Source organism: Tachypleus tridentatus, chromosome 10, assembly GCF_004210375.1.
Source record: "Tachypleus tridentatus isolate NWPU-2018 chromosome 10, ASM421037v1, whole genome shotgun sequence".
Taxonomy (NCBI): Eukaryota; Metazoa; Arthropoda; class Merostomata; order Xiphosura; family Limulidae; genus Tachypleus; species Tachypleus tridentatus.
The window spans coordinates 92,034,096-92,051,035 of NC_134834.1; the positions used below are offsets into that span (position 1 = coordinate 92,034,096).

The following is a 16,940-nucleotide window of genomic DNA, read 5'->3' on the forward strand; positions in this document are numbered from 1 at the left end:
TTTTTACAGTAGAAGTGGATTTCGAATGTTGTTTTTTTACTACATCATTTCTTCACTCCTTGTTAGCGGAGAAATACATTTTGATACAAAAATACTTCAAATATCGAGTGAAACAGTACTGGTAGCGTAAGTAATGGTTTTACGAATTTCATTATGCACTTTTCTCATCTTTATCTATCCAAGCTCATATCTGGATTTTTCTGTAAAGAGGGGCAGAGAAGTTGGTTGTTTGATTTGGTGTTTTATGGCATAAAGCTGCTAGGCTATCTGCGCCTGGGAGGGACAGGGGAGTATCCGATCTGAAAGTACCTTTGCTCAATCAGAAATATAAAACAAATCCTTAATTGCTACCCTACAATTAACAGTGATCTTTTAGAGCATGGTCATTGGTTCGTTATTTTATTTTCCTAAAAGACCTTACAAACAGGCCCGGCATGGCCAAGTGTTTGGGGTGCTCGACTCGTAATCTGAAGGTTGCGGGTTTGATTCCCTTTCACACTAAAAATGCTCAGTCTTTCAGCTGTGGGGGCATTATAATGATGACTATCTGCCTTTCCTCTAGTCTTATACTGCTAAATTAGGGACGGCTAGCGCAGATAGCGCTCGTGTAGCTTTGTGCGAAATTAGAAACAAACCGCACAAACAAATGAAGCGCCAATCCAATCACACAACCCCATATTACACAAAGTGGTAAATACATGCAATGTGTATGTATTTGATATTTAAAAGTATTATTGTTTTTAAACGATGAAACTCACCACGACCCTATTTGAATACAATTCCATGAACTGTGCTGTCCTTTTCTTTATAAAGTCTAAGGTTCTTGCGAGAGATGTACAGTTTTTGAAACTGAGTCTAAAATCTGTTTCTTTGATTTAGGGTTTCACGCAAAGCTACACAAGGTTTTATCTGTGTTTAGCCGTCCCTAATTTTACATCATAGACCAGGGAAAGGTAACTAGTTAACAGCATCCGTCGCCACCTCTTGACTTCTGCTCTTGTGTAATCGAATAATAATAAGTTTTACTGCTATTCTTATAACGCACCCACGGTTTCAAAGTGTGATTTTTTTTTGTCGAGGCAAAGGACTGCAAGCTACGAACCCTTAAATGTCAGTCAAAGCACGATAAATTCTACGCCATCCGCAACGTTTCGGTCTAAAGACTTAACACTTAATGTCTATCGAGAGTTTAATGTATTATAGATACTTGTATGTTGAAAAACCATTGTATTAAACACATTATCCTTATGATGTTCGAGTACTTTTAGTGTACAAAACAGAAATGCAGATTGGTCTACTATCCGTAATAAAATGGTGTTAATACACGAGGTATTTTACTCGTATAACGTAGAGCTTTATGACGGTATCACTGTATTAGTAATAAGTGGAACCGACTAAGAAACCTGGAAACAGATTTTCCAGTTTGTTCAATCGTCCTAAAAATAAGACATGCATATATAAAATGGATTTTCTTTTCTTTATATGATTTGTTTGGTACAGTACCTAATAGATTTATCATAAAAGGTCTGTCACTGTTAGTTTTTGTATCAGTAAACTTGAGGTTAACGTAAAACACGAGACAGTATCCATTCACAACACTCGACCACTTTACACACACGTGTACTTTTAAACACAGAGCTAAAACTACGTTACGATTAATCATTAATCATGAATGTTGAAAATATTAAAAGAGAAGTTTAAACTTCAGTATCTCTCTGTTTATATATATATATATAATATGTAAATGTAAACATTATATAAGTAGTTAAGTTAATATTTACACCAAAAACGATAGACTGCGTTATAAACAGCAAGACAAAAGCTACAATAAAATCGTTTATATATAAATATTGTGAACAATGGTGTCTGTACAAGCGTTCGTCTGTCTCACGTTTGAAAAGCTGTGCACACAGACAAACCTGAACATTCACTTTTAAAATGACACGAGAACAGGCATGAATAATGTCGATGCCAAACTGTATTTCACGAGCAGAATATTCTACACTAATATGTATACAATAAGAATAAAAATATAAATGTACCATATTTTATTGTTGAGTGTATCTTAGCATGACTGAAATGTTCAACGACTATTTTCCATCATGGGACGGTGTAAGTAGCTTAGAGCTTTTGTTCTGAGTGAAACCAAGAGTGTAACAGAATTAACCTTTCTAAAGTTCATGAAATAACTTAAATTGGCAGACTGACTTAAACTTTTATGTCACTGGGGACGGGTACTTTTGCTTGTAAAATATATTTGTGATATAAAACAAGCCTTAAACAAAAATGATGCACAACGAAACAAGTCACCATGACACAAGTTATCACGTGAGACGTGAGACGTGTCCTGGTTTTAGATATGGGTATCTAAGTAGGACCTACCTAGCTGTGGGGATACACAGTCTATATAAATCTCATATATAAAAAAAAATCTATCAAAAGCAAAATAAGAAAGATGTAAAAGAATACGAGAGACAGATGCAGGTATTTAACCTCAAAACGTTCCATATCACTCTTCACTGCCTTCAGACAGTTGTGGGAAGGTAACTGTTCTCAGAAGAATAAACAAATAAGAAACACGAAAAGTCCTACTGCTGGGGTGGTGAGTTACAATGTCTCATTTCATTCAAGTTCGTAAAGTAATATTAGTAGCCCAGGGGACGAGTTATACCAGAATAGAATCCCTGCCGGTTGTCTAAAAACTAGTATGATATCCATATTCTATAGTTTGATAAACTGTATACTGTACAGGACTACAGAGAGTTGATGAGTTCGAAAGAATACTAGTTTTTGTTTTTGTTGGTTCTTTTGGGAATTATACATAACATTGACAAAATATGAGTGGGGTTAACAATTTGTGGAACAGCCAGGGTTAATACTTTGTGGAACATCTGAGGTTTATAATTTCTGAAATAGTCATTTACCTGTGTATTAGTGAGACACCCCCACACACATACACACACACGAAATGGGCAAAACTAAAAATCATTTGTAAATGTATCTGGAGGACAGATCAGACAAGTTTAATGGAGTTTATGTTCTACCGGTAACTAGTCAGGCCATGAGAGAACCTACAGTGTACACAGCACATATCTTCTCACACTAATCACATAATATATATATAAATTCTTCCTGTTGTAAGTCCAAACAGTTCCCTGACTATTAGTTTTTAAGGGTTGTGTCAAGTATCCGTATTATATCTAGCTAATTCATTCCAGTTGGTAATGCACCTGAAGCTACTGCATCGGCTCCAAGTGTTTTAGAATCATCGCTGGTAGTGAAACGATTCCTAACCTCAAATATATACACTACAAAACTTTTACCCAAATGAACGTTGAACACTTACCTGCTCAAACAAAAACCAAGTTCATTAAAGTTCAGTAGAAATATAATGATTCATCAATTGTGGGTACAATTTAATTTTGTCGAGAATCTCAGTTTTTATACCTATGACACCTTCATATAGAAAACTTAGACCACTTGAACTTTCTTTCACATTATATAAGTACGTTATTCACCCTTAACAATCATGTATCAAGCCTAAAGAGCCGTAGTCTTACATTGTCGTGTAGACGAAGACGCTATCTTATCAGTGTAGAATACATTGCAAATAGACATATTCAAGCACAGATACATATTAAAGTGAGAAAATATTAAAGGTCATAAGTACAGAAAAGTATTTTAACTATTTGTACCAGTTAAATGCGCTTTGCACTCATCTACCTAGACACAACCACACTATACGTGTTTAGTTGTTTTAACACTAGTGTGAGTGCTTTGAAAATAACACCTTGTTTGTCTCGGTATTGTCTACTTTGAACTTACCTCTTTAGTTTTAATAAAGAGTGAACGTACACTGCGTCATTTGTATAGGAAAATTTTATGCAATGTCTTTAGTGTGACCTCTATTCACTGGAACAGGGATAGATATTCACCAAGTGTAATGTCGTGGTATATGTAGTAATTCAAAATGAATAATGTCACTGTATACATTGAACTTATACAGAATGTTGTGGCATATATAGAAATTCACCATGGAGAATTCCAAAGTGTGCATACGTATGTGTGTATATAATAAATATGTGCGCATATAAGTGTGTGTGTGTGTGTGCTTAATTGATTTAAATGTTTCTTAAGTTTGCTTTTATTAACACAGATCTCGTAAGTTTGATAACCTTGATTGTTTGTTCTTAAGCTACTTGCGCTCTTCCCACCACGGGTATCAAAACTCGGTTTCTTGTTGTAAGTCCGCAGATGAACGGTGACTTTGATACCCTAACCCTTTTTATAACTTCTGTTGTTATAGTTTTTTTTTGTTTTTTATTGCACTCATATTACAGTATAATTTTTCTTTGAAGCTGCTTGAACTCTATTTAACAGGTGTGTATTTGTAATTCAAAATTGACGAATAAAATAAGCGGTAGACTGATTTCTAATATATATAAAGATTATTTACAACCTAAAGGAGGACATTCCTTTTCAATTTTACTTTAAATTATCTAGGAAACAAAACGATGACAGTATATGGATTCAGACCATAACTAATATTAAAGGATACTTCCCAAGAGGTTTTTTTGTCATGTTTCAGAGCTTTTGACATCTCGCTTTTACCGGTAGATGGCAGTTCGTAGAGATATATATCAATGAGGCAAGTTTAATCACAATGTCAATTTCAGCTGTTATTAAGTGCTAGTATCTACTTCATTGCAAACAGAAATAACATTTAAATATGAACAGACATTCCCTCTGATAAAATCAGTGTAGCTTCAATTAAGTTTTCCTCCAGCCACCAGTGGAAGCAGCTATGGAGAGACGAGTTCACTGAAGCGTCTCAAGTTAAGCCTAAGCAAGCCGTTATATATACATAAGCTTTTCTGCTTCAATGAACTAATACACGTTAACTTCCTAATCACTCTTAGCTTTTATATGGCAAGGTCAGGTCATTATAAAGCGAGATTTGGTTGCATTTGGGGAGTATCCATGTGTTGCCTAAACTTGAGTGTGTCACATACAGTATGAATTAAGGTGTTGCAAACGGAAGTATGAGGCCTAAAGTAGTGATATTTCGATTCCAAAAGGCCAAGCATTTTACATCTTACTGTTATCACAGTAGCATAAAAACTTGCAAAACTTTCATCTTATCTTTCTAACAAACATCAAACTGTTTAGCAAGATAAAATAATAGTTAATAACGTAAGTACAAAACTTGACAAAAGATGGCGCTAAAACTCACGAGAAAACGTTGCCCTCTGCCTTATTTTTCCCTCTTTTTAAAATTGAATTACAACTGAAGTAACTACCAGATTATTTAACTTTTATTACGTATTATAGCAATTGTTACAGGTTAAGAAGTCACGGTATTGTACAAAAATAACACTAATTCATAGGTGATATTTACTTTGTTTAATTTCGATTTCAACATGCATATGTGAACTCTAGTTAATATTACGGTTTTTCATATCACTAGCTCTTTAATTATTATTTTTTGTCCCCCGCTAGTACAGCGATTAGTTAGTTAGGTAGTTATCACCATTAGATTCCATCTAGGAACATAGGGCCGCAATCGCTTACGGATTCTTTAACAAGTATTTAAGTGAGTAGGTTGTTAGCCCACTGCACCGAGCCGTCCCTAATTTAGTAGTGTAAGACTAGAGGGAAGGCAGCTAGTCATCACCACCCACCGCCAACTCTTGGGCTACTCTTTGACCGACAAATAGTGGGATTGATCGTCACATTATAACGCCCCCACGGCTGGGAGGGAGTACAGCGGTATGTCTCCGGATTTACAACGCTAAAAACAGGAGTTCGATTCCCCTCGGTGGGCTGAGCAGATAACCCTTTGTGGCTTTGCTACACGAAACAAACGCACATACACTTTAATTTTTTTGTTCCAGTGGTAAAGCACAGTCTTTTAATACACGTAATTTTATACTCGAAGTACTTCATGATCTCGAATTTGAATACTTTCCAGTTCTGACCTCTAAAGTTCTTAAGCGTAAAGCATGGCAAGGATTGCATGTAGGATATTAATACAAATACACAGCTTTAGAGTTTTGTAATTTTAGAATATTATTGGCCAATCAAAAAGTGTTTAATCCTGCAAAGTGGTTTGAAAATATATTGTAACTAAACTTGTGAATGAATTCTATGACCATTAATTGTGTCTTAACCTTAAATGATTGTACAACTAAGTTTGATAAGAATAGATGTTATTTAAAAACTATGATTTTCACATACGAAGAAACTTGTTTAATATTCTCTTATCAATGATTTTAAATATCTTTCTTGTCAAACACATTTGAATATTCTTACATTATTTCCATATCGAAGAAGTATTACTACAGATTTTAAATGTCCTAGGAACTAAAATCGAAAATAAATTATCCTTACTCAGTGATGTCGAGAAACCCACTTGTTGAGAAATTTATATGCAAAAACGAGCCGTTTTTGCATATAAATTATCCTTACGTTCTAGGTGGCTCTTTGGTGTTAGAATAATCGTCCCTTGTGCACCTTTGTACTATTATAATAATTTCTGTATTAAATTTGTTTTAACCAACCAAGAAATTCCCCTAACTACTGTTTATCATAATAACATTAACAAAAACAACAGTTAACACCAGGGCTAACCTAGAACTCACATTTGGTCATATACTGCTTGATTAAGCAACAAATATTGTTTTTAAATAATGAACACCATCTTGAGCTTCGACATTATCAATGTGATTAACACTAAGGCGGATGGTAAATACATCAAAACCAACACACTGATCTTTATTACAAATTTGTTATTAACTCTGAATATAATTTTAAAACTACCAAAAATAGTGTTTGCACTATAACTTCAATGGTGTAATACAATTAATAACTTGTTTTGAATTAAGCAGAAAGCTATACAATGGATTATCCATGCTTTGCCTAGCACGGGTATCGAAACTCGGGTTCTAGCGTTAGAAGTCCGCAGACATACCGCTTTGCCACTAGGTGGTAACATAATTTATAAGAAATTCTGTTAATTCGTAATTATACCCGACACTTCAATTTATTTTATTTTTATTAGTAAACAGTTATCTTAATATTAGTTTTCATTTAATATTTAAGCAAACAGAAAAACTACGCTATAAATAATTATAATCAAACTCAAGATATTTTGAACTGAAAAGAAAAATACCAAAACTATCCGTTTTGGGCTTTGTTTCAGAATAAAGCCACGTTGCGCTTGTCTGCTATGTGCGCCCTGGAAAATTGAATGCCAGATTTCAGGGTTGTAAGTCTGAGTACTTACCGCTGTTCCACCAGGAGTTTACTGTTGATCTTTGTGATAGTCAATTTGTTTTTGTGCCATTATGAAAACGTTGGTGGGAAGCTTTCTCTAGCGGGCTTAAATGACTTTACTTTCGAGGATATGTTCATGAAATTCATTATATTTAAAAGTAAAAATCGGACGATATTATATGTCGCACCAAACATATTTAACCGTAGGGACGTTACAATGTGACCATCAGTCCCACTATTCGTTAGTAAAAGAGTATCCCAAGAGTTGGCGGTGGGTGGTGATGACTAGCTCTCTTCCCTCTAGTCTTACACTGCTAAATTAGGGACGATTAACTCAAATAGCCCTTGTGTAGCTTTGCGCGAAATTCAAAACAAACCAATTAAACTTATTATTATTCAGTTTACTAGGATGTCAAGAGTAGGTAATTGTTTTTGAGTTTTTTAAGTTAATGAGGCTGATCTACAAGTGGGTCATAACCTGTTAAACAATATACATATACATGTTAAGGCAGGTACCGCAGATGGGTCACCTCAAACTTTTTCTTCAGATTGTACCGATCATTTCTACTAATAGAACTCGCAAAAACCGCGGGGAAGCCTAAACGTGGACTGTGAAACACGTGTGGCAACTATCATGTTTTGCGTATGGATTTGGATGGGGGAGAATGGGTTTTACTCGTTCGTTGGTTGGAAACTAGTGGTTAATCTAAAAGACAATTCAGTATCCAGCTATAGCAAATCGTTCATAAAGCGATCAAAGATGTACCTGGCCTCCAAGGTTCACCATATTCGAACAAAGAACTCCGAAACAGTGCATGATTCAAATCTATGTTCAGAATATTTTTATACAAGGGAGTGAGGGAATATTTTATTTGGGAGGGTCAACTCACCAAACGTATCTTCCTAAATTTCAGATGAGGTGGACGATTCCCAATATGAAGTTTTTGTTTTGTATTTTGAATTTCGCACGAAGCTACTCGAGGGCTATCTGCGATAGCCGTCCCTAATTTAGCAGTGTAAGACTAGAGGGAAGGCAGCTAGTCATCACCACCCACCGCCAACTCTTGGGCTACTATTTTACTAACTAATAGTGGGAGTGACCGTCACATTATAACGCCCCCACGGCTGAAAGGTCAAGCATGTTTGACGCGACGGAGATGCGAACCTGCGAACCTCGGATTGCGAGTCGCACGCCTTGACCTACCTAGCCATGCCGGGCCTTCTTGTTTTGTTGTCAGCGTTGTAACTAAATTTGTGGCTAATCACATAATACTTTTTTCATTGGTTTTGAAATTTAAATTATTTTCCATCCACATATGGTACGGTAATAAATGTTATATTCTGGTCAACCACCACCTTCGGATTTGAAGAAACTTATTTTTTGTTGATTTTCTGACAACATTTATTAATAATTTAAAATAAAACCTCTTTTTTGACAAATAACTTTAAATATTCTCAAATTATTTGTTATAAAGAGAAAAATATTGCACATTTTGCATGCTGCAAAATTAAATTTTCCCTGTATAAACCTAGTTCAAAGCTAATGTAGTTAAAATATAGGTTCTTAATAGTATTTGGATTAAGTACTTCATATTCGGGAGGGGGGCCGGCATGGCCAAGCGTGTTAAGGCGTACGACTCGTAATCTGAGGGTAGTGAGTTCGCATCCCCGTTGCGCCAAACATGCTCGCCCTTTCAGCCGTGGGGACTTTATAATGTGACGGTCAATCCCAGAGTTCGTTGGTAAAAGAGTAGCCCAAGAGTTGGCGGTGGGTGGTGATGACTAGCTACCTTCCCTCTAGTCTTATATTGCTAAATTAGGGACGGCTAGCGCAGATAGCCCTCGAGTAGCTTTGCGCAAAATTTAAAAACAAACAAAACAAGACTGGACATTAATGTGTATAACCTGTGTGTGTGTGTGTTTTCTTATAGCAAAGCCACGTTGGGCTATCTGCTGAGCCCACCGAGGAAAATCGATCCCCTGATTTTAGCATTGTAAATCCGAAGACATACCGCCGTGCTTGGGGGAGGCAAAACCAGTGTGCAGGATAAGATATATTTTTATATTTAAAACCAGGATTTCAAAATTTAAAAACTTTAAATATGTATATTTGTACTAATGTTCTAAATGTAATGCTAGAGATGTTGGATTTACAATAAGAACTTTTAAAAGGTATGAATTTGGGAATATTTACAACACTTCAGTAATAAAATCACAAGGATTAAAAAACCGTGACTTTTTTTCCATAAAAACAAATTTGAAATATTATTTCTAAAACCACTTATTTAAAAGAACTAACTTTTAAAAAACCTCTACTGATAAGTAAGTTTGATCCGAAATTAATTGAAGTAAATGGCCACTGTCAGGTTGCATGAGCCACCTATATTCCTGATGATCACTCCAGTAAAAGTAGTTAGGAATGATATCGCCTAACTCAACAGTTGACAAAATTACTGCCAGTATTTACACTGGTGTATGTTATTTTGCAGTAATCTCTTCCACATGAAGAACACTTAACATAAGAATAGTTTGAAAGAAAGTTAACTTACTCGTCGATTTTGATTTTTATTCGTTTTTGAAAAAAAAAATGAAAATAACTCTGCTAGAAATAAAAGAACTAAATTTTTAACGCTGTACGTCTGTAATTTTTGTAATTTAACAGTTTAATTTTATATTAAATAAATGGTAAAAGTGGGTCCCATTACAAAACTCTGAGAAGCAATTACTTTATCATATTCGCTCACCAAAGATATTATTTATTTTTGTAATCTGTGTTATTTTTATATAGATAACTATATATAGATACTACTTATATTTGTAATACTGATATTTTTATATAGATAACTATATATATATACTATTAATTTTGTAATCTGTGTTATTTTTATATAGATAACTCTAATACTTTTTAATCCAATGTCAGTTATACCTAGCAATTCCATTTTATCACATAATATTTTATGTAATGCAATAGACACAAGAATTCTACAAGCAATTCCTGGGACTTGTAACGCAAAAAATCAGATTTCGATAGCAATGATGGGCACAGCACAGATAGCCCACCGTGTAGATTTGTGCTAACAAAATTTAAAGGAAAATTTTCCAAAACTTCAAATACTTCGAGAAAACCTGAATCATATCGCGTTAAATGCGAATAAAATAATTAATTTTACCACTGGATCTGGTTCAAATTTTACGATGTAACTGACGCCATCTCCAATCTGGGGATAAAATAATTAATTTTACCACTGGATCTGGTTCAAATTTTACGATGTAACTGACGCCATCTCCAATCTGGGGATAAAATAATTAATTTTACCACTGAATCTGGTTCAAACTTTACGACGTAACTGACGCCATCTCCAATCTGGGTCAAATTTTGCTTTGATAGGTTTCACCAATAGTTAAAACAACATAATTTCTCAACATTTTCTACGTTTAAATTATTTATATCGACTGCCCGTGTTATACACCACATTAATAAAGATAACTATTGTTTTAAATTCTTAAATTTCACTGTTTTAAAATACTGAGTGAACGGAACTTGAAAGGATGAGGTTTTTTTTCTGGGTCATTCACCCCTCAATAGTGACACGTCAAAATAAGAACATATAACTCATACTATTGCTTTGTGTATTAATATTCGTATCACACTTGCCCTATTTCAGGTCAATAATTAAAATGGTGTCCGATACACCTTCTTAATACCTTTTCTCATACAGCTGTGTAATAAATGATACCTTATGCCACCAGGAAAACTACAAAAACAGTATTCATTCCTGATAATCTATGTTATAAATGACAGATTCATAACGACACGGAAAATTAAGCAAGAACTAACCAGCTGGATCAACTTGTTATAGGAGGTTGCATTAAAGGTGACGACGGTCATGAGCTAAGCCGTTGTTACTCTTTTATTCTCAATAGTTTTAAACTATTTAAGTTGAAGTCTAACAGATCACGTACATCAAAATCTACCGGGCAATAATAACAATACAAAGAAGCATCTGTCTTCAAAATAAGGTTCTCTAAAATTGATACGTGAGCCACAGTAGGCCTGTCTTCATGACAACACTACTAATCTTAACCAAACCTATCAAACACAGCGGGAGAACGACGCCATCTAGCAGTGTCACGAGGTGAACAGGATTTTGTTTTTTAAGAGAAGGTTAAAGAAACCGGTACGATGCCAAAACTACTTTAATGTTGCGCAAACAAACACCTGATATCTTTACTACTAGTGAATAAAACAAAGACATATAACTTAGATTGTTAGTGAAAGGTTATATAGTTCACTATCCTGGGTGGGTTTATCACACGTTTACATTTATAGCTGGAAATTCCAGTTTTGTACTAGTTTAATTTCTGTATAGTTGTTAACAATAAACAACATAAATATATACTGACCTGTCGGTTCCGTAAAGTGTCTTTGAAACGTGTGTGTTTATGTGCAATTTTTGTACAAGATATTAAATTGATGAAAACATATAGAATGTGCAAATATTTTCAGCTATGATCCTTTTTATTTTGACTTCAGTTACGAAAATTTAAATATCTGCTTTATTGTAATATTTCTCAGAAAAATTAACAATGAGTCATCGGTTGTTTTTGTGCAAAATGTCCTTCTTACACTTTTTATTTTATACTAAAACTTCCCACCATTCGGTTCGTTTCTGGTTTATCCTTTCTGGTTCGTCCGTCCCTTAGGTCTTATTTTGTGTAGAGCACACATTCCTCATCTGCATTGTACAAGTTTGATTTGTAACCTGTAACTAAGAATATGATAATAAATCACGTAACCATCCTGTTCAATAAATGTTCACATTATTAAGAATATTCACATAACAGATTGAGAAATCCATATAGTGCTTCAAAGACTATGAACTCCGCATACGAAATGTCTCATTATATAACAAATACACATATATTACACGGTCGGTATCCAGAGTACCCAATGTGATATATATACGAAAATGTTTGTTATGGTTACTGTATAATCTTAGCAGAAGTTTTTTTTCTTACTTTCTTTTATAAATCACAACTACATAATGATTCAATACATAAGTAATAAATGACTATAACTTTATCAAGTTTGTTATTAAAGTTACATTTATCTGACATTAATCTTAAACGCTGAATAAAAAGCGATAAAAGTAAAATAACCACTTGTGTTTTTATCATAAGAAATACAGCATGCAAATATTTGTAACGTCTACTGGTCAGAGCAGTTCAGAAATATGGATTTTTTTAAATGTTGTAATTTCACCTTGAGTTCAGGTTCACACATAACTTGTGACTATGGTGGGGTTTATTTAACTGTTTTTATGCTCTGTTACATTAATCGGATGATGTAAAGTCTTCAAACGTGGATGTAGTTTCAATATCGTCTTCTGTCAACTAACTTGTAGTTCAAACTCGGTTTAGTTTCAAAACTGTTTCAAGAGTCAACTCTGAATGATATAAATAATGCAATACTGAATGAACGGGCCCGGCATGTCCAATCGCGTAAGGCGTGCGACTCGTAATCCGAGGGTCGCGGGTTCGCGCCCGCGTCGCGCTAAACATGCTCGCCCTCCCAGCCGTGGGGGTGTATAATGTTACGGTCAATCCCACTATTCGTTGGTAAAAGAGTAGCCCAAGAGTTGACGGTGGGTGGTGATGACTAGCTGCCTTCCCTCTAGTCTTACACTGCTAAATTAGGGACGGCTAGCACAGATAGCCCTCGAGTAGCTTTGTGCGAAATTCCAAAACAAACAAACAAACTGAATGAACGATAAGCGTGGAACTACAGTCTCACTTCTGAAGTCTAGAGTAATGCTTCTTGAATGAGTAATAAAAATGGAACTGTAGCCTCAGTCTGGAAGTCCAGTGTAATGCTGAATGTGCAATATGCATAGAACTGCAGTCCAAGTCCTGAATTCTAATTAATTTACATAAAACATCCTGCAACAATATTTAGCAATCTCGCACAGATTCTTTGAGATAAGTTAACGCCTTTTAACACCAAATCACAGAGTCACATATCATACTTTTTAACACAACATCAAACACGACTCGCCTCACAATTCTCCTGGGAGTAAAGTGACAACAACCGTTTCTTATTTATCTAATAATCCAATGTAAACGTTTGTGCTGGAAAAAACGATACATTACATCACCAAGCAACCAGTAATTTGCACAAAATGCATTGACAGAGCTCCACCAAGCAAGAAAGAACCGTGAAATACGATCTGTATTAATTATAAAAAAACTACCTGTGTAGATAGGAACGTAAAGGAAGCTTAAATAACCGAATAAAAGTAATATAATTACAAAAATAATACCATTATAAAAATAACACAATTATTAAAATAATACTATTATAAAAATAGCATAATTATAAAATAACACAATTATAAAAATAATAATAGTATTATAAAAATAACACAGTTATATGACTGTAGGGTTTGAAGAAGCTTCAACGTAAATGTGTACAACAATCCTAGAGACTGATTATAACAATAGATTATAACACTGGTTAAGTTTACGGTAAATTTACTTAACTAGACAAACACAATCAAATGTAAATAAAAATATTTACATTTCACATTACAATATTACATCTCACGTAGATTCAGTAAAAACAAACCTGACTGCGTTTCATAAAGCACCATGTTTTGTTATTTTTAAAATTGCATAGCTTATAATTTAATAAAATTATTAATCAACTACAAGTTTTAAAAGTTTAATATATGGAAATCATAGTTGAATATACTTATGATTTTTAAACTGTGGAAAGTCCAATGAAAATTGTGAATAGAACTAGAGTAAAACTTTTTACTTCTTTCTAATAAAATTTAAGTAAAATGAACGTCAAAAACCGTTAATTCTACATGTAAAATGCTTCATTTGTCTTTGTATTACGATATAAAAGTCAGCTTCCGAAGAGTGTTTCGTTGGCGATCAGATTAAATTATATCTTTTACATAAAGTTCTCTTTAAATTCCTTATATGACACATAACTTTTTTATAATACACCGCCCCGCATGTATAGATTTGCTCTCATATACGTTTGCTGCATATGGAGCCTTGCCGTTGCTCGAGGCTCTTTGCCCGGTAAACTGACAGATCCAGGAAGACACACCACTAACAGGAAAGAGCTAAGCCTACACTTGTGGCACATCTGCTCCGCTCACCATTTCTTCCCCCAACGTTTCGTGATTCGATGGTAGGTTATGGAACCAAATTTTACAGGTACTATCATATACTTGTAGCATTACTGCTTCGTCCATTTTACTATCAATGGACATGAAAAAAAATTGTTGTTTAAAAAAATCAGTTGGAAATAATTAAGTTATATGTGTTTTCACTGCTGTCGCAAGAATTACGTTTAAATGTAAACCGTCAACAGTAAATGTTGTAGTGGTATTTCAATGTATCCGATTAAAATTCGCGCAACGTTCAAAGATTAAGGGTTTTGATATGTGAAGTCTGCCGAATTAAAAAGAGACACCAAGTTTGTTCTTTTTCGACATTACATATGTGTGTGTGTTTTCTTATGGCGGAGATACATCGGGCTATCTACTGAGTCCACCAAGGGGAATCGAACCCCCTGATTTTGGCGTTGTAAGTCCGTAGACTTACCGCTGTACTAGTGGGGGACTGTATGTGCGTGTTTTAACAGTACAATATGAATGCAATATTGCAATGAATTTTGCATTCCTGAAAGCCGTACTATTATTTAAATAACCATAATAGGAGTTTATGTTATGATAAAGTTTTCTTAATAAAACATTGTGAAGTAAGTAGCAATAAAGGCGTCCCCCACTGGCACAGCGGTAAGTCTAGGGATTTACAATGCTAAAATCATGAGTTCGATTCCCCTTGGTGGACTCAGCAGATAGCCCAATGTAGATTTGCTATCAGAAAAACACACACAAAATACACACCAATAAAGGTAACTGTAGATTTTGTTGCCTGGCAGTCAGTCAGTTCCGGGGGAATAATGACAACTTCCGGTTTCTTAGTAACAAAGTCAGTTGTTCATCAAGACAGTCTAATATAAAGATCGGATACCTTTTCAGTCTCTTACTTATAACACTTTTTTAGGTATTTACCATGATTGTTGGTATTGATTTTTACAGTTTGGAATTATTGGGTCGTAAAGCTGATGTGAAATGTTGTTTTACCTCCAATCATCCATCCTCACACCATCAGTGATCCCAACAAATTATTGTGTGATAACAAATCAGTCAGATCATGAAAACAGCATTACCTTCAATATCCTTTATCATTCGGTCGCTTCTGGCAACAGTAACATTTTCAGCAATGACCGTCAAATTTCAAGGCCAAAGATGATTCGTTTAGAAGTCACAGTACCATCGTCACTCATGCCAGATGTAACAAATTCAGCAATATTTTTTGGTTCGTTAGGCTTTAAGGTAGTGAAATCCTTAGACATATCTTGTCAATTACGTTGTCTAATGTTTGTTTCACTAAATTAAAAAGCAACGCTATTTCGCCGTCACTTATACAGTAAGACATGTTTCCAAAATACGATGTGTACAAAAAACTCAGTGAGTTTAACTTCCTCAATGATATTTTTTCATGTTTTAATACATCTTATTAAAGATCTCAAATAAAACATTACCTAGTATTGGTACACAAAGATAAGTACTTTCCTGGACTTGATAAGCGAGAGGCAGAGGACGGTATACGGCACGAAATACGGGAAACAGACAAAACTCAGAGAATGATATACAGCAATAAATAGAAGAGACAGGCAGAAATGAGAAAACGGTATACAGCAAGAAATACGGGAAACAGGCAGGACGTGAGAAAATGGAATACAGCAAGAAATACGGGAAACAGGCAGGACGTGAGAAAATGGTATACAGCAAGAAATACGGGAAACAGGGAGAACGTGAGAAAATGGAATACAGCAAGAAATACGGGAAACAGGCAGGACGTGAGAAAATGGAATACAGCAAGAAATACGGGAAACAGGCAGGACGTGAGAAAATGGAATACAGCAAGAAATACGGGAAACAGGCAGGACGTGAGAAAATGGAATAGAAAAGAAAATACAGGAGACAGACAGAACTGAGAGAATGATACATTGAAGGAAATACGACAGACAAACAGAACTAGAGAGGACGACATACGCCAAGAAATAAGAAAGACGAACAAAACTAACAAATTATTAATCTCAACCAATATCGTACATAAGGATTGTACATGTAGTTTAAAAGAAGGATACAATCTGACGTAAATAACTCATTGATAACACGCCCGACTTCCCATTAATTAGTTGATGAATGCTGGCTCCAAACCAGGTAACTCTTGACCTAATAAAAAACTATTTTATAAATAGTTTGTACAAAGTCCTATAAATCTTACAGCTGAAACATTTGTCAAACTTTTTCACAAGACAAAATAACCTCAGGACGTCACAGATGTGATAGAATATCTTGTAACATTCTATGTTACTTTTAATGACAAATTGATAGTGATTTTCATTTTATTTATTGATTGTATAACGGTGATATTGGAAAATAGAAAATTATTAGTTTAAGTTGTAACTTCAAGCTCTAACTTGCATATATAGTCATGAGAAAAAGTTAGGACACCCTATGAAAGCCTGTGTATTTGTGTAACATTTTTGGATATATAGATATTTAATCTCA

General features: G+C 34.6%; 1 protein-coding gene across 14 annotated transcripts in view; it reads right to left on the reverse strand.

Annotated features, from left to right (window-relative positions):
- LOC143229861 (uncharacterized) overlaps positions 1-16,940 on the reverse strand; it is a 116,760-nt gene that overhangs the window by 19,168 nt on the left and 80,652 nt on the right. For 7 of the 14 annotated variants that reach the window (XM_076462715.1, XM_076462704.1, XM_076462711.1 and 4 more), the window contains exon 2: positions 11,935-12,047. The exons of 2 other annotated variants lie outside the window; for them this stretch is intronic. The gene's annotated coding sequence lies outside the window, so the exon portion shown is untranslated. Of the gene's footprint in view, positions 1-3,346; positions 3,953-11,116; positions 11,388-11,934; positions 12,048-16,940 lie in introns of those variants that run through there. 5 more of the 14 variants (XM_076462713.1, XM_076462703.1, XM_076462710.1 and 2 more) reach the window with 4 other exon arrangements.